At 34.5% G+C, this 15,913-nt stretch overlaps 1 long non-coding RNA gene across 7 annotated transcripts; it reads right to left on the bottom strand.

Moving 5' to 3' along the window:
• Positions 1-616: 616 nt before the first annotated feature.
• Positions 617-4,190, bottom strand: LOC143578818 (uncharacterized). 7 transcript variants are annotated; one of them, XR_013143342.1, is made up of 5 exons: positions 4,111-4,190; positions 3,937-4,005; positions 3,501-3,747; positions 2,513-3,416; positions 617-840 (listed from the first exon to the last, which is right to left on the bottom strand). It is a non-coding gene; the product is annotated as an uncharacterized LOC143578818 (long non-coding RNA). The 7 variants fall into 7 exon arrangements; XR_013143339.1 differs by having other exon boundaries at positions 2,513-2,602; positions 3,294-3,416; positions 3,501-4,190; XR_013143340.1 differs by having other exon boundaries at positions 2,513-2,570; positions 3,294-3,416; positions 3,501-4,190.
• Positions 4,191-15,913: the final 11,723 nt, after the last annotated feature.

Below are 15,913 nucleotides of genomic sequence, written 5' to 3'. Positions count from 1 at the left end.
CATGCTAGCTTTCTAACACCTAAAACAGTACAATCTATACGGACAAAGCAATAAACAGTTTAAAACATTATTCATTATCATTTAACTTTTGTCAAAAGTCAAAGACGTCTTCACCATTTGACTTCTATTACACGTGGTTGTTGACATTAAGATCCATTCTTCATCCAATTCTCACATTTGTTATCTGCAATCATCATTCATCTCATTGACACGACTCGGACCCGACACGAAAATAAGCATTTGTGGGTCGACAAACACGACTTGTTTAGAAAACAAGTCAAGGTTTGGTTGACTCGTATATAAGCGGGTTGGCCCGTGATATCCGTTATAAGTATTTAAAAAGCTTTTTAAATTATACTTTTATTTTTGTTTCTCATGCTTTCTTTTTTCTAAAGATATACTTGAATTTCCAATTCTTATTTAAGGGTTTATTTTTTTTTATTATTATTATTTTTAATTTTAGGATAAACAAAAAGAAAAATAAAAATTCAAATTACTCATTTACTCAAAATACTCTAAATTATATACATATATATTTAAAACATGTTTTTAATAAATGGGTTAAATGGCCTGTGTTCGGGTCTACACCATTTTGTGTGTGTGTGAATCATGACTCAGATAACAAATAATATGGGTTGGGTTACACATTTCAATCCGCTAATCCGACACAATTGACACCCATAGATTCAAGAATAATCTTCTTGTTCATCTTCTTACCATGTCCACCCAACTTTTCTTGTTCTTTCCTTACTCAAGGGTAAAACAATCATTTCACTTCACTTTCCCGACAACTCCCTAGCTTCTGCATTAGGCATTTCAGAATGCAAAGATAGTGTCTTTCTGCATTATGATTCATGTTTAACATTAACAAAAATGTTCAACAAATTATTCATAAACCTGCTTATAGGAACAGTTTTGACCCAAAAGAAATAAGATTATGATTTATAATTGTTATCAATATAAAATGTTTATAAATAATATAATGATAATAATTATATATGAAAGAAAGTTTATGGCTCAGTTTAGCAAAGGCTAAACTTCTTGGATAGAAATAGCTCAGAGTTTTAATATTTATCTTTGATAATTTAAGTTGCTATGAAGTCAAGGTCGGCTTACCACATTGATACACAAGCATGGAGAATCCGCTGGAGGATAACAAATACATGTGTGTAAAAGAAGTACATATAACATATAGTGAGTTTGTTGCAGTAAAAGATAATTTTAAAAGTGTTACGTTTTTCACTATCAAGGTAAAGCTCATTACGTTTCCGCATCATTAACCCAACATGAATTACCAACTATAAATATAAATATATGATAATGAAGCTGACAGTTCACTTGGATCACTTGACTTAAAAAAGTCAAACACACCCATTTAAAACACAAGACTAATTACCCCAAACCCCCAAATAATAAAATCACTTGGATCAGTTGACTAAAAAAAGTCAAACTACCCTATTCAAAAAATATGACCGTCAGGACATCCAAATAAAGAAAAATCGCATGAGTTAAACTTCCTAATCAACATTTTAAAAAAAGTGTTGACATGAGTTAAAGTTCCTAAAAAAAGTGTTCCAATTAGACGGGGTTTGGACAAGAACTGGTTAGAGTGCATTTCAGCACTTTTTTTTCTCTTTTACTCGTTTGACCCGGTTTTATTTTAGTTATTTTTTTGCTCAACTTCAGCAAAAGGCTCACAAAGTCATGTAAGTCAATCATTTATTGATTATCATACATTTGAGCTAAATACCCAGGTTACATGTTTTTATTCACGTCTAAACATGCAAAACCAGTTCGGTCCCAAATCAGACCAAACCAGAGTGGAACGAAAACCGAATTCTCATCATGCCATGAACTGAAAAGGCAAGAACCGGCCACACATAACTGTCTTCAACCCGTTCTAAACTGTTAAAAAAATCTAATAATAACATGAAAATTAATCATCGTTCAAGGACTAATTTCTCATTATGGTGCTTTTGGTTGCCATCATATACAATGTTTACATTACACTGTAACATTAAGGGTGCTAATTTCAAATTGAAGGTTTCCAATCTTATTTAATAAACAAACGGACATGAGTACATGTCTTGCTTATTCAATTAAGTTTGTACATGTCCGCTCATTTAACTCGTTTATGTTTGTTCATTTACATTCATTTAGTTCACTATTTACGTTTGTTAAATTTGGTCCATTTACTTTGTTAATATACACATTTATAAATTTTAAAGCCCGTTATAGTGTAGTCTAGTTTTAATAACTTTTTAGGCCAAGTACATTGTTGTTAACATTTACTTTTAATTGGTTTTATCTCAGTTACGGTCGTTCGTCAATGTTCAGTTTGTTAACATTCATGTTTATTGTTAACAAACGAACACATACACCTCCCTTTCTTAATGTGTGGTTTAAACAAGTATCAAAGTATGATATGGTTCATGATCCTTGATAACTAAAATACTATAACTCATTAGAAGACTGAACAAAATTTATACTTTTATATAACAAGCAATCTTACAAGTTGGTTAATGATGTCAAACTTGTAAGCTGATAATACTCCAAGACCAGACAAATTGCTGAAACAATACCAAAAATAAAAATTAAAGATCTGCAAGCAACATCTATGAGTGTGCTGAATTAATGAAGCATACATTTATTTGACTCTTGAACTTGAGCATGTAACTCATACATGAATACTAAAATGTATGGATATGTTACAATAATATCTTTTGGAATTTTGTAAATATAATTTAAATAATAAAATCTATTTGATGTAATAAATCTGTTTATCATTTTAAAAAATAATGATGCAAAAATGCCATTCTTTTGAGCTTGGCTCGTTTCGATCTCGATTCCTAAAGCTTGAGCTCGGCTCGTGTGAAGTTTTTCAAGCTCAAGCTCGACTTGGGCTCGGCTCGGCCGAGCTTTTTCACGAGCCGATCTCGAGTGACTCCGCTCGTTGTCACCCCTAGTCGAGACATGAGCTTTTATCATATTTGTTTGGTTTTACCACAAGTTTTAAATTTGTAAATCATATTTTTTATTGATAAAATAAGTAATTTATCTGCATGTTCTTTTACAAATGCATCACGTGGTAAACTTCGCCCGTTATCGAAACTAAAAAACAGTGTTAAACATGACAAAAAAGATTAGTTAAACTTGTTCATTAGTTAATCTCAGTTTCATTTCCACACACTTTCTTGTTAAACATGACAAATACATTTCGAGATCTTTCATATAGGAACGCTGAAGCAAAACAAATAAAATTTAAAGTATGGTTTTAATCAAATGAAGCATACCTGGTCACTTCTAAAGCTTTCCTCTCAACTTCCAATTCATATTGTGACCGAACAATATCCTGATTTTCAAAATATGCATCTGCCCCAGGTTTATTTATTCTTTCTTTACAGTTTCTTCTCGGTCTGCATGTTTCCAATTCCATTTTCATTAGAAAAAGAATTTGAAATTTTGCAACAGAATATTATATGTAATAATAGGTAAAGTACCGTTTTTTTCCTCTTCAAATTTTCCCGTTTAATTGACAGCCACTCTACTCTCTTGTAAAGTGCTCTTGAGCTACTCTTCAGTTGCGTTGTCCGGAAAAACAAACGCAGCGCCACAATATATGGCACATCAAGCTTCATCAGCGCCTCAACCATTGTCGGGTGATGTTGCTTTGTGGTCCCTCCAACCAATGCAAACTGAGTCAAAGATACAACCAAGTTTACAAACAGCTTCTTCAATTTATGCTACCTGAGACAAAAGTTAAAATCAAGAAAATGGATACATGGACTCCTAATATAATCATGAACTAAAATCCTTTCCAAGATGGTGATTACCAAATTATTAGCAAATCAGAACAAACATGAAAACCCTAAGCATGAATCCTAAAATATGATAAAAGTTATGCTTTTTAATTTTCTTAAACAAAATCGCACCTACCTGAGACAAAAGTGACGGCTACCATTCTTATTGGATTGAGCCTCCTCGCCAGATATAGTTTCAATTAACCTGTAGACGAAGCAATTGAAGGCAGCGGCAAACCGATTATAGGCAAAGTCGATGGATTTTACTTTCAGTTAACTACAATTAAATAGGCCGGGAATTGGAGGTCACCAAAGTTTAAGGGAGATCTGTAACGTCGCTGACAGTAAATGGGCTATTAAGGGAGATACTTAAGGACGAAGCCAAGTAAAGTGAAAATTAATTGTAACATTGCCGGATGGTTGCCGGAGCCCTTTATGAACATTTAATACTCAGGCATCTCATGAGGGAGAGGATAAGAAGGTGAAAGGGCTGACTGCATTATAATGCAGTATGGATAAATGATTATCTGTGTTTATGTTTACGTGTATAAATAAATACAGATGCATGTATTTTATTATGATTAATATAATTGAAACATATTATTCTTATTACTAACCTTTTTGCAGAGACATGTCGAGAGCTACAGATCTCATATCTGACGAAGCACCAGTATTGTATGAAGATGAAGAGGATTCAGAAGAGGAATCTGAGGAGGAAGAAAAAGGTGAGAGCTTGGAAGACACCGTAGTACATCGTGAGGTGCCGATGACCAGCCTGATTTATCGGGCTACCGATGCGATAGTTACCCTCTTAGGGAACCACCTAGGCTAGAGGCTGGAGCTACTAGTGCTTATCATTCACCGATTAGAGCACCCAGATCCCATACTCCACCTGTGCTTCATACACCAGTACCCCTATCTACCGTTAGGAACCGTCATACTGCCCGCATGAGCGTGCGCCTACCTGGGAACACCTCTCCCCCCACCACGGTCTACATACCATAGAGGAGAGACATCACGTGTCAAGGTCACTGACATACCTGTTCCCACCTGGGGTTTATCTGCATCGATACTGGAGCCACCTATTCTTTCTGATTCAGCGTGGTTAGGTTTAGTGACTGATTAGATATTAGAACAATCACACTTGATAAATAACTTTAACTAGCACAGACAAGACATGCAAGATCACATGTGGTACATGTAGCGAGAAGTGAGGGACGTGCAGAAGTCAAATGTTCACAATCGTTGGCGTCAAGATCGAGCGATGACACTGTTGGGAGTTTGTATAACAGTTATTACAGACCTGGTGGCTGTTGTTGTGTGGTTGTTATACCACGAACTCACGAATGGGTAGAACACTAGTAGTATAGTTGGTTGTAAATAGCCTTTTGACATCCTATGCAGCATTTTGTAGCGGCATGTTAGGCTGACTTGGGAACTGCTTACGGTTTACCATTATTACAAACACTGGCCCATATCGGGTTAAGTTTATATGCCACTTAGTGACAAATTTAGATACGCATATACAAGCGCTGGCCTATACCAGGTTAAGCCTATGTGCTAAATTTTGGACGCATATGTACAGTAATGATTAGGGGTAATACAAACGTGTTCTTTGGCATAGTTGTGTGTTTGTAATTGATAATATCGTGATACTGTGTTTACTATGGTGGAAACGGTATTAATTATTGTATATTTGATTATTGTTATAGAATGGCCACGAAGAAAGCTAATCCTATATCTGAGGCGGAAGTGACCGAATTGATTGCTCGCCAATTACAAGCTGTGATACCGACCATTGTAACACAAGTCACTGCTAGTATACGTGCCAATAATACTGTTAATCAACCCCCGAGCACCACTACGGCCACGATAATATACCTCCGCTAGATACTAACGTAGCCCCGGGCGTTACTACCCCGTTGACTACTGATAATGTTACAAACAGTAATAATACTCGCCCGACTGTTAACACCATTGGGAACCCTGAACCCGTTTTGAACACCACTAATGTCACAAATCCAACTCCCATACTGGAAACTAACACAACTACTGATGATAACGCTCGACCAAATACCGGTAATAATTGTAACAATCAAGAACCCCAACGTCAAGAATATTTGTTTAAGAAGTTTGCCTCTTGTAAACCGACTGAATTCAGAGGTACTGAAGGACCTAGCGGATTGGTGAAATGGATTGAAAAGACCGAGTCCATAATTAACATTAGTGAATGTTCACCAGACCATATAGTCAAATTCGCTACCAGTATGTTTCTAGATCATGCCTTGATGTGGTGGCATATGATTGTACAAACTTAGGGACGAGAAACGATTAACAGTATGACATGGCCTGAAGTTAAAACCCTCGTGTTAGAACATTTTTGCCTAAGAAATGAGATCCAGAAGTTAGAACACGAACTTTGGAATTTGGAAACGGGAGGCGCTGATCATTTAAGTTACACAAATCGTTTCAATGAATTTACTCGTTTAGTACCATGGTCAATTATTCCAGAATCCCAGCGCATTGAGCGCTATTTTTGGGGACTGACCCCAGTCGTGAGAAGAATAGTCAATTCCACAGCCCACCCAACTTTAGAAAGTGCCGTGTCACAAGCCAACGTCTTGACTTTTGACCTTACAAGAAACGGTGTAGTAAGAGTACCATGAGAATCGTCCGGTTTGAAACGAACTAGTTATATCTCTAGAACACAAGTGAAATCTCATAATAAACGAATCTGCCCTACAACTCTAAACTATGCTATGACCAGTTCCAACATGAAACAAGATACATACAAAGGGTCAAAGTGTGGAAAGTGTAATTTGCATCATACTGGTGAATGTCGAACGACCATGTCAAAGATGTGGAAAGATCTGGCATTATGCCCCAAGTTGTAGAACTATAATGAATACTTCAAACCGTTAGTCTCAAACAACCCAACCTCGTTGTCCACAAACACCTAGTCCCCAACCAATTCGACAACAATCTAATCAACAAACCCCATCTTCAATGAACCTCCATACATGTTATAAGTGCGGTAGTACGAAACAGTTTAGGATACACTGCCCCAAATTGAATCCCGATGTAGTAAAACGACAAAATCAAGGGCAAACATCAACTTCCTATCCATCTAGGGGATGCGCTTCCATAAATGGATAGGGCGAACCGCGACAAGACCCACATCTAGTAATAGGTACCTCCTTAGTTTCTGATCGTTGAGCTTCAGTTTTAATTGTTACGGACGCCGATAAAAGTTTTGTAGCTACGAACTTCTTATTATTGAGGAAAATGTTGGTTAGTGAATTAAAAAATCCTTATACTATAGAACTCGCTAATAATAAGTCTATGATTGTTAACAAAATAGTTCGTAACTGCCCTTTTATACTAAACAACCAATTCTTCCTTATCGACATATTCCCAGTAGAACTAGGAAGTTTCGATGTTATAGTCGATATGGACTCGCTATCTAAGTATAAATCTGAAATCTTTTGTAAGGATAAGACAGTTAGAATTCGTCTTTCGAATGATGAGGCAATGATTGTTCAAGGTGAGAAATCTGGTACCGTATTACCTCTTGTAACCCAACTTAAGGCCGTAAAGTATTTGCGCCAAGGTTGTACGTTATACTTGGAAAGTGTAACAACTAAGGACCCTGATGAAAAATGAGTAGAAGACAACTCAGTGGTACAAGAGTATTCAGATGTGTTCCTGATGAGTTACCTGGTTTACCACCAACCCAACAAGTAGAATTCCGTATTGACCTAATACCAGGAGCAGCTCCCATTGCTAAAGCACCTTACCGACTTGCACCTTCTGAAATGCAAGAACTGTCTAACCAATTGCAAGAGTTACTAGATATGGGCTTTATACGACCTAGTTATTCACCATGGGGAGCACCGGTGTTATTTGTGAAAAGGAAAGATGGAAGTTTTCAGATGTGTATTGATTACCGGAAATTAAATAAGGTGACTATCAAGAATAGGTACCCATTACCTCAAATTGATGACTTGTTTGACCAACTTTAGGGTGAGAAATATTTTTTGAAAATTGATCTCAGATCTGGTTATCATCAAGTAAGAATCCAGGAAGAAGATGTCCCAAAAACAGCCTTCCGAACTCGGTACGGTCACTATGAATTTTTGGTTATGCCGTTTAGATTGACCAATGCGCCTGCAATATTTATGGATCTCATCAACCTAGTTTGCAAACCCTATCTTGATAAATTTGTGATAGTATTTACCGATAACATCTTAATATATTCGAAAAGTAAGGAGGAACACGAACAACATCTGCGGGTAATCTTGGAATTACTGAGGCAAGAAAAGTTATACGCTAAGTGGTCTAAATGTGAATTCTAGCTACAAGAAGTACAAATTTTAGGATACATTGTGAATCATCAAGAAATCCAAGTAGACCATAGTAATATTGAGGCTATTAAGAATTGGCAAGTACCTAAATCACCAAAAGAAATTTGCCAATTTTTTGGATTATCCGGGTATTACAACGATTTTATTGAAAACTTTTCCAGTATTGCCTAACCTTTAACCCTCCTAACTCAAAAAGATCGAACATATGACTGGGGAGAAGAACATGAAATTGCCTTCCAAGCGTTAAAACAAAAGTTATGTGAAGCTCCAATATTAAGTCTTCCAGATGGAACTGATGACTTGGTAGTTTATTGTGACGCATCTCATAAAGGTTTAGGATGCGTACAGATGCAACGAATATGGATGGAACTATTAAACGATTAGTATTATGAAATTAAATACCATCCGGGAAAAGACAATAGACTAGCCTTACCGAGTAAATTCATGAAAATTCTATCCGTTTAGTTGTTAACAAGATATATAAAGACTTGAAACAATTTTATAGACGGCCTGGTACGAAGAAAGATATAAACACTTATGTTAGTAAAGGCGTGACTTGTGCTCGTGTTAAGGCCGAATACTAAAAGCCTTCGGGAATATTACAACAACCCGAAATCCACAATGGAAATGGGAACAAATTACCATGGACTTCGTAACACACTTTCCCAAAACCTCTCGAGGACATAATGCAATTTGGGTTATTGTAGACTGACTAACCAATTTCACACACTTCATTCCGATCTATAATAACTACACTACCAAAAAAATCTCCCAAATTTTCATTGATGAAATTGTATCCCGACACGGAGTACCACTTTCGATTATCTCAGACCGAGACAGTCACTTTACTTCACATTTTTGGCAAGCAGTTCAAGAAGCTCTGGGAACCCGAATAGACCTGAGTACCGCTTACCACCCCCCAAACAGATAGCCAGTCAGAACGAACAATAAAAACCTTAGGATTTACTTCGTGCTTGTGTACTGGATTTCAAAGGGTATTGGGATCAACACCTCCCACTCATTGAGTTCTCTTACAATAACAGTTACCACAGTAGTATACAAGTAGCACCTTATGAAGTATTATAGGGGCAGAAATGTAGATCGTCACTTTGTTGGACAGAAGTGGGTGATACTCAAATTACAAGATCCGATTTGGTTCAAGAGACAACTAATGAGATTCATAGGATTAAACGAAAACTGAAAGCCGCCCGTGATCGACAAAAGAGCTATGCTGATGTTCGTAGAAAACCGTTATCTTTTGAAACTAGAGACAAAGTGTTTCTGAAAGTGTCCCCCTGGAAAGGTGTTATAAGGTTTGGAAAGAGCGGTAAATTAGCCCTGAGATACATTGGACCTTTCGAGATTATTACAAAAATTGGTCCCGTAGCCTACTTACTAAAACTACCCTTAGAACTGAGCACTATTCACGATGTGTTTCATGTGTCGAATCTGTAAAAGTGTATGACTTATGAGACGGAAATAGTACCATTGGAAGATGTTCAGGTAAATGAAAAGCTAAACTCTATAGAAGAAGCAGTAGAAATTGTGGATAGGAAAACCAAACAGTTACGACACGACAAGATCTCATTGGTAAAAGTTCGATGGAACTCACAACGAGGACCCGAATTTACTTGGGAAAGAAATGATGAATTCCGAAAGAAATACCCTCACCTATTTCCTAAAAAAAACCGTTGACACATCAAATTTCTAGGACGAAAATTTTTAACTGGGGGAGAATGTGACATTTGTGACAAAACGAGGTATACCTTCTTCACTACGTAGCGAGTAAACGATAAATCGGTTAATTCGTAGTGATTAAACGAGTAACCGACCGATACTGATTATGATCTGTATATATACTGAGGGGTAATATATGAGTTATATATATATGTATATTATAGTGGCTAACATATTGATATTAATGCCCTAGTACGTTTAAAACCATTTAAACGAAAAAGGTTTCGTTTAACAATACGCTATGAGTTTAAACGCAATCGTTAACATTAAAACGAGCATTGTAGCATCCGTCAAGCCGAAAAAGATTTATAAAACAATTATATGGCATGTTCTAAGCAACCCGTGAAAATATTTTGGATTTTTACAATGAGGGCAGTACGTTTTTCTTATTTTACAAAAATGGGCTGAAAGATGCTCGTTTTCGCGCTTTTTTTTCGCACCCAGTCTAGTTTTCTTGCGATAAACCAAACCCGAACTAAATTTTGGACCGAAATTTACATGTGGCACGAAAACCGAAGCATCAATGGGCCAAATAGAGGCCCAATGGCCCCCCATAGGTCCAACCGCCAAAGTGGACCAACCCCGTTTTTTATAAGCTTGTTAAACAAGCTTTACCCTTAGATATTTTCCACACTTGTTTCAATCATCTCAATCCCAGCAGAATTCTTCACTATTGCAGCCCAAAACCCTAAAATTAACATCTTATTTTCATGAATTTCATGCTTAATTAACATGATTTAAACATAGAAATTTAGGTTTTGATTATTATTAAACATGTTTAACTACTAAAAAACCTTAAAAATCACCTAAGATCATGTTTTGATGTTAAAAATGTTTACAAGTCAGAAACATATGGATTTTTCACCAAAAACACGGATTAGAACACGTGTATAACGTTTTTACGGTTTAAAAGTTCGGTTTGAAACCCTAACCGAACCCTAATTAACAAGGCTGGAATATGGATGATTTATGATTGGTTCTGTGTTATATGATATGTTGATACACTGACTTTGTGACCCAAGACCCGGGGAGTTGATATAACCACCAAAACTATCGAAAACCGACAAGGTAATTACCGTATTACTCATTTAGGGGCTTTTTGTACTTTGATTGTGAAGTACTGGTTTTCAGTTTGTGAAACTTTGTAGGGGAATTAGGGATCATATAAGTGAGTCCCTGTTCAAAGTTGGTAATTGTTCGATAAACAGAGAATATTGGGCGAATTTATTACCGTTTATTAGCGTTTATTTATGAAAAATAGTTAAACTTGTTTAAATATTATGAAATTTGGTTTGGAACTTTTTAATATGATGGTAAGATCACTGGAAAAATTTTGGATCATTTGGACATGTCTAATTGCAGTTTATGCAATCGCCTTTTACTCGGTTTTTAACAGCCGAAAAATGCACAAAAGGGTATTTTGGCCAAAGAATTAGGTTCTGGAAATTCGAAATGGTTTGTGTTTTGGTATTATGACCACTTATAAAAATCATCGGATTTTTCGGGAATCATTTGGTATAAACGGGTTATTTATCGGTTAATTATAACACATAAAATGAATTTTTATAAATAAATAATTAAGTATAAAAATTCTGAAAATATTTTTATAAAATGCTACAGATTTTACTTTATTTTTTCAAAACTTCTCATACTTTATATATAATTACATAAATAGTTATGCATATTTAAACATTTAAATTATATATGTTTTAACGAAACCGACAGTTTTGTGTTTAACGAACTGACTGGTATGTGAAACCATCAAAAGTGGTCAAATATCATAGTTTTAGTTGAATTTGATAAAAACAAACTTTTTACGAGATTTCCGGACAATTCGGGTGGATTGTACGCGTTTTATGTAATGAAACCTGTATGAAAACGGAAACGAACCCTCCGATCAATCCAGATACCGAAACTTTAAACTTCTTTTATAAATCAAATAATTTTATCAAACAATATATTTACTTAAGTTTGTGTGATCTTACCTATTTCCGAAACGCGTAAACGATCAACTTGGCTAGGCACGAAAAACGATGCAACTGAGCCAAATCTGGTTTTAAACATTTCATAACGTATAACGTCACAATCTAAGACTACTGACATGTTCTGCGTGTAACAGCTATACCCAGACTATGTAAACATCTCGACTTAGCTTTATGACTGTACTAGTGTAACCGTACTATACTGATTATAGGATGCGAGCTATAATAGAGGCATTATGACCCCGAAAATCTTAACTTAACACATTGGAAGTCTTATCTTAAGCCGTTCGGGTTATGACAGATGCCGATAGCCAACAATAATAGACAATTAATAATAAAAACATCATCTTTTATTATAAGAAAATATTTTACAAAATCAGAGTTTATTACACGTGCTAATGGGTTTACAATACTTCACTTTTGTGCAAACATCCCACGCTCTCATTTCCATGCCACCTCGAAATCTTCACTTACCTGAAAAAGCATATTTAAATAATATTTGGGTCAACACGAATGTTGGTGAGTTATTCCCGAGAAAAAAACTTATTATATAAATATAGACAATTTATATATAAACAACACATGAATATAATAGTGTACGGCTATTATACTCCCAACAGTACCTATCTATACACGGTACAACACAATAACGAAACCCGCATTTTACCTTTAAACAAAAAGCGTTAGTTGTAAACTAGCTAAGAATACAACGTGTGTATGACTACCAATTTGATAACTCGAAACGTACCATACTCGAAATATTCCCACTTTTAACCCAACGCGAATGGAAGTGGGGGGCGTCACCCTGATAGATCTTCCAACATTTCTGTGCCCTCAATTCGGTTAACAGTTATTTAACCAAGTTGATTCATCCCACAATAACGACAATTTGTAAAGTATAATGCGCTTTCAAAACACATATATATATATAAATACGAATATAAATATACAATATGCTTTTCGGAGGAAGAACTCACCTTTGAATCCGATGTTCGTATAACGCTCGTGTCCTATGATAGTACATGTTCGTTAATTTTAAGTTCGGGTTTGACCAAAAATGGTTAACTATATACATGTTTGACCAATATATATATATATATATATATATATATATATATATATATATATATATGTATATTCTTATTCTAAAAATCCATACAAGCACACAACACCTAAAGTTTACTACTTATAATTCTATAAATACAAACTTAAAATATAAACAAGTAGTAATCAACTAATAGTTGTTTTATTTAATAATTTAAATTAATTATTAAAATTTTATAAAAATTATTACCTTTAGTTGCTGGAGTGTTTTGGAAAATTTAAGTTATTATTTTATTTAGAATCTTGACTATATTTTAGTCGGTTTTGCCGGTTTTGTCGGTTTTGAGCTTAAAAACGAACCGGTTGTTATTTTGTGAAAACTTTTAGTTTTAAATTATCTAAAACACTTTTATATAGTTTCTAGTCAAGTTTTATTAGTTTTACAATAAAAATGTTATGGTTTTTATTTTGTTGCCAATTTCTTAAAAATGTCAATTTTTAACGTTTTTGTGTCCGTTTTCGCGACACGAACCGGGTTGGTTTAAGTTTTGTTATTCTTGAATTTTCTTATACTTTAACTTATGTTAAATATAAGAATATTATGACTTTAGGAGCTGTTTTAATTCAGTTCCAAAAATTCATGTCGGTTCACTTTAAAAGTCGAACTTTCCGACTGTTAAAGTCACCGACAAGCTATTTAAGTCACAATGTTAAAACCAAACCATTTGGTACAGAAAATATACATATAATAACAAGTAATATATCATCACATCCATGTTTGATTATCTAGCACCAAGTATGTACACAAAACAAATTTTTAACTACACATGCTCAAGCCTTAGCTTAAGTTTTCAACTATACAATATACATGTTATTTTTACAATCTCTACAAGGTGTTTATGTACTAAAATTTCCAGATCTTAATAACCCCTATTATCCTCTTATTTCATCCCATTATCATCTTTTAAACAAACACATTCTTGACTCTTTAATAACAAAGTTTCTATTACTAGTAAGTAGTAATTTTTAATAACCTTATTATCATACCAACAATCTTTACAATAGAGTTTACTAAAGTAATCTTAACCACAAGTCTTTAATCATCCACATAATATTATGTTCACTTATCAAATCATCTTGCAAAACATCTTGTATAATTTACAAAGTTTCTTTTATTAGTAAGTTTAACACAAACTCTTGTTTATCTAAGTTATCATGTTTCATGCATCCTAGTACTTCTAGTAGATTTTATTCTTTTCCATATGTCTCATTCAATCACTTAGTTGGTGATTTTCAATCCATATAAAAATCAATACAAGACAAGTATGAGCTTTATGATCAAAAATCAAATTTTTGTATTGCTTGCATGTGTAAGTAACTTTTCAAAAGAATCAAATCTCTACACTTTTGTCAACCCTTTTCCAAGATCCTATTTACCTTTTCAAAATCATTATTATTATTACTTACAACTTTTTAAGTAATAAATCAACCAAGTGGGTTTTAAAAATTATCATTCTTTCTTAACCATTTTAACATTTAACAAGTTAACAACTTCAATCCAATACCAAAATCAAAACCCACGGCCAAAAGTGGGTATTTTTACCCATAATCCATCTTTAATCTTTGGCCATTTACATATTTACTTTCATTATTAAAACAATACTTAAACTCATTTGTTAAACAAAATCAAGTAACATTATTATGGACAATCTATACAAGCTAATATGCAACCAATATAAGTCCTACAATAAACAAAACCCATCTTATACATTCACATGCAAACTCACGGGTCACACACATGCATGCATACATCCATATTATACTTGCATGTATATTATCAAACATACTAAAATCAAGCTTTAAACATCAAATAGTAACTAATATACATAAATCTTGAAGTGGGTTACCTTGGGTTTCGGATTTGGTGTCTAAGGAGGTGATAATGTGGCCTTAAGTATGCTTATGGTTCCCTCTTTGGCTTCCTACTCCTTGTTATTTGCTTAATCCTCAATCAAAACTCTTAATCTTTAACAATGGTGAATGGTGGTTTTTGAAATGGTGATATTATGAGGGTGATGGTGGTATACGGCTATATAGAGAGAGAAAGAGGTATAGAGTCTTGAGTTGGAACCTAGGGTGATGTGTTGTGTAAACAATAACACTCCAAGTAATCTTCTAATCATTACATGTATGTATATTATTAATATAATAATGCAAGTGGGTGGTTTTGGGGGAATTTGGCGGCCGAGAGAGGTGGGGGAGTGGGAAGGTTTTGTGGATTAATAATAACATGTGGTGTCATCTAGGTGTTAAGGTTTAACGTATCTCGTAATTTATCTAGCCAAACGACTTCCGTTTCTAATAATTTTTATCAGACTTTGAGCGAAATTTGATTACAGTCAATGTCTATCTAAAAACATAATTTTCTGAGAAACTTGATGTCGGGTCCTTACGGTGTCCTCTACTGGCTTTCGGTTACTTATTTTCCAATTTTCGCTATTCGAACCTTCTAAAATTAAGTTTATACACTATCTCTAATATCCTAATGTAAAATTAAATTTTTTGAGGTCATCTTGACGTGTTTATGAATTTATCCATTTTGAGATATTACCCGGTGTCAATCTGTACAGTGTCAGCTACACGACAAAATTGAACTTTTTCGGGTTCCATATTTTAAAACTCAACTAAAATAAAAAACTTTAGCTAAAAATATTATTCCTATGTATTTATTTTACTAATAATTACGCGATTACGGTTAAGATAATTACCAGATTAGTCTAATTTTTGGCGGTTGTCACATTACACGTGTAACCTATCAATACTACGCTAAGGTGAGTTTCTTGAGCCCACTTTCTAAATTGTTTTACGAACTTTTGGGTTAGAAATTATGTTTACATATACTTATGTACTTGAAAACTTTTTATGATGTGAATTATGTAAGTGCTAACACTTGAAAGGCCTAGCACACGAGTGATTAACTACGAGC

The sequence above is a fragment of the Bidens hawaiensis genome, unplaced genomic scaffold (genome assembly GCF_021521415.1).
Source record: "Bidens hawaiensis isolate Kalapana, Puna unplaced genomic scaffold, B.hawaiensis_p1.1 tig00029352_1, whole genome shotgun sequence".
In the NCBI taxonomy this organism is placed as follows: Eukaryota; Viridiplantae; Streptophyta; class Magnoliopsida; order Asterales; family Asteraceae; genus Bidens; species Bidens hawaiensis.
This window is presented reverse-complemented; position numbering and strand designations above follow the sequence as displayed.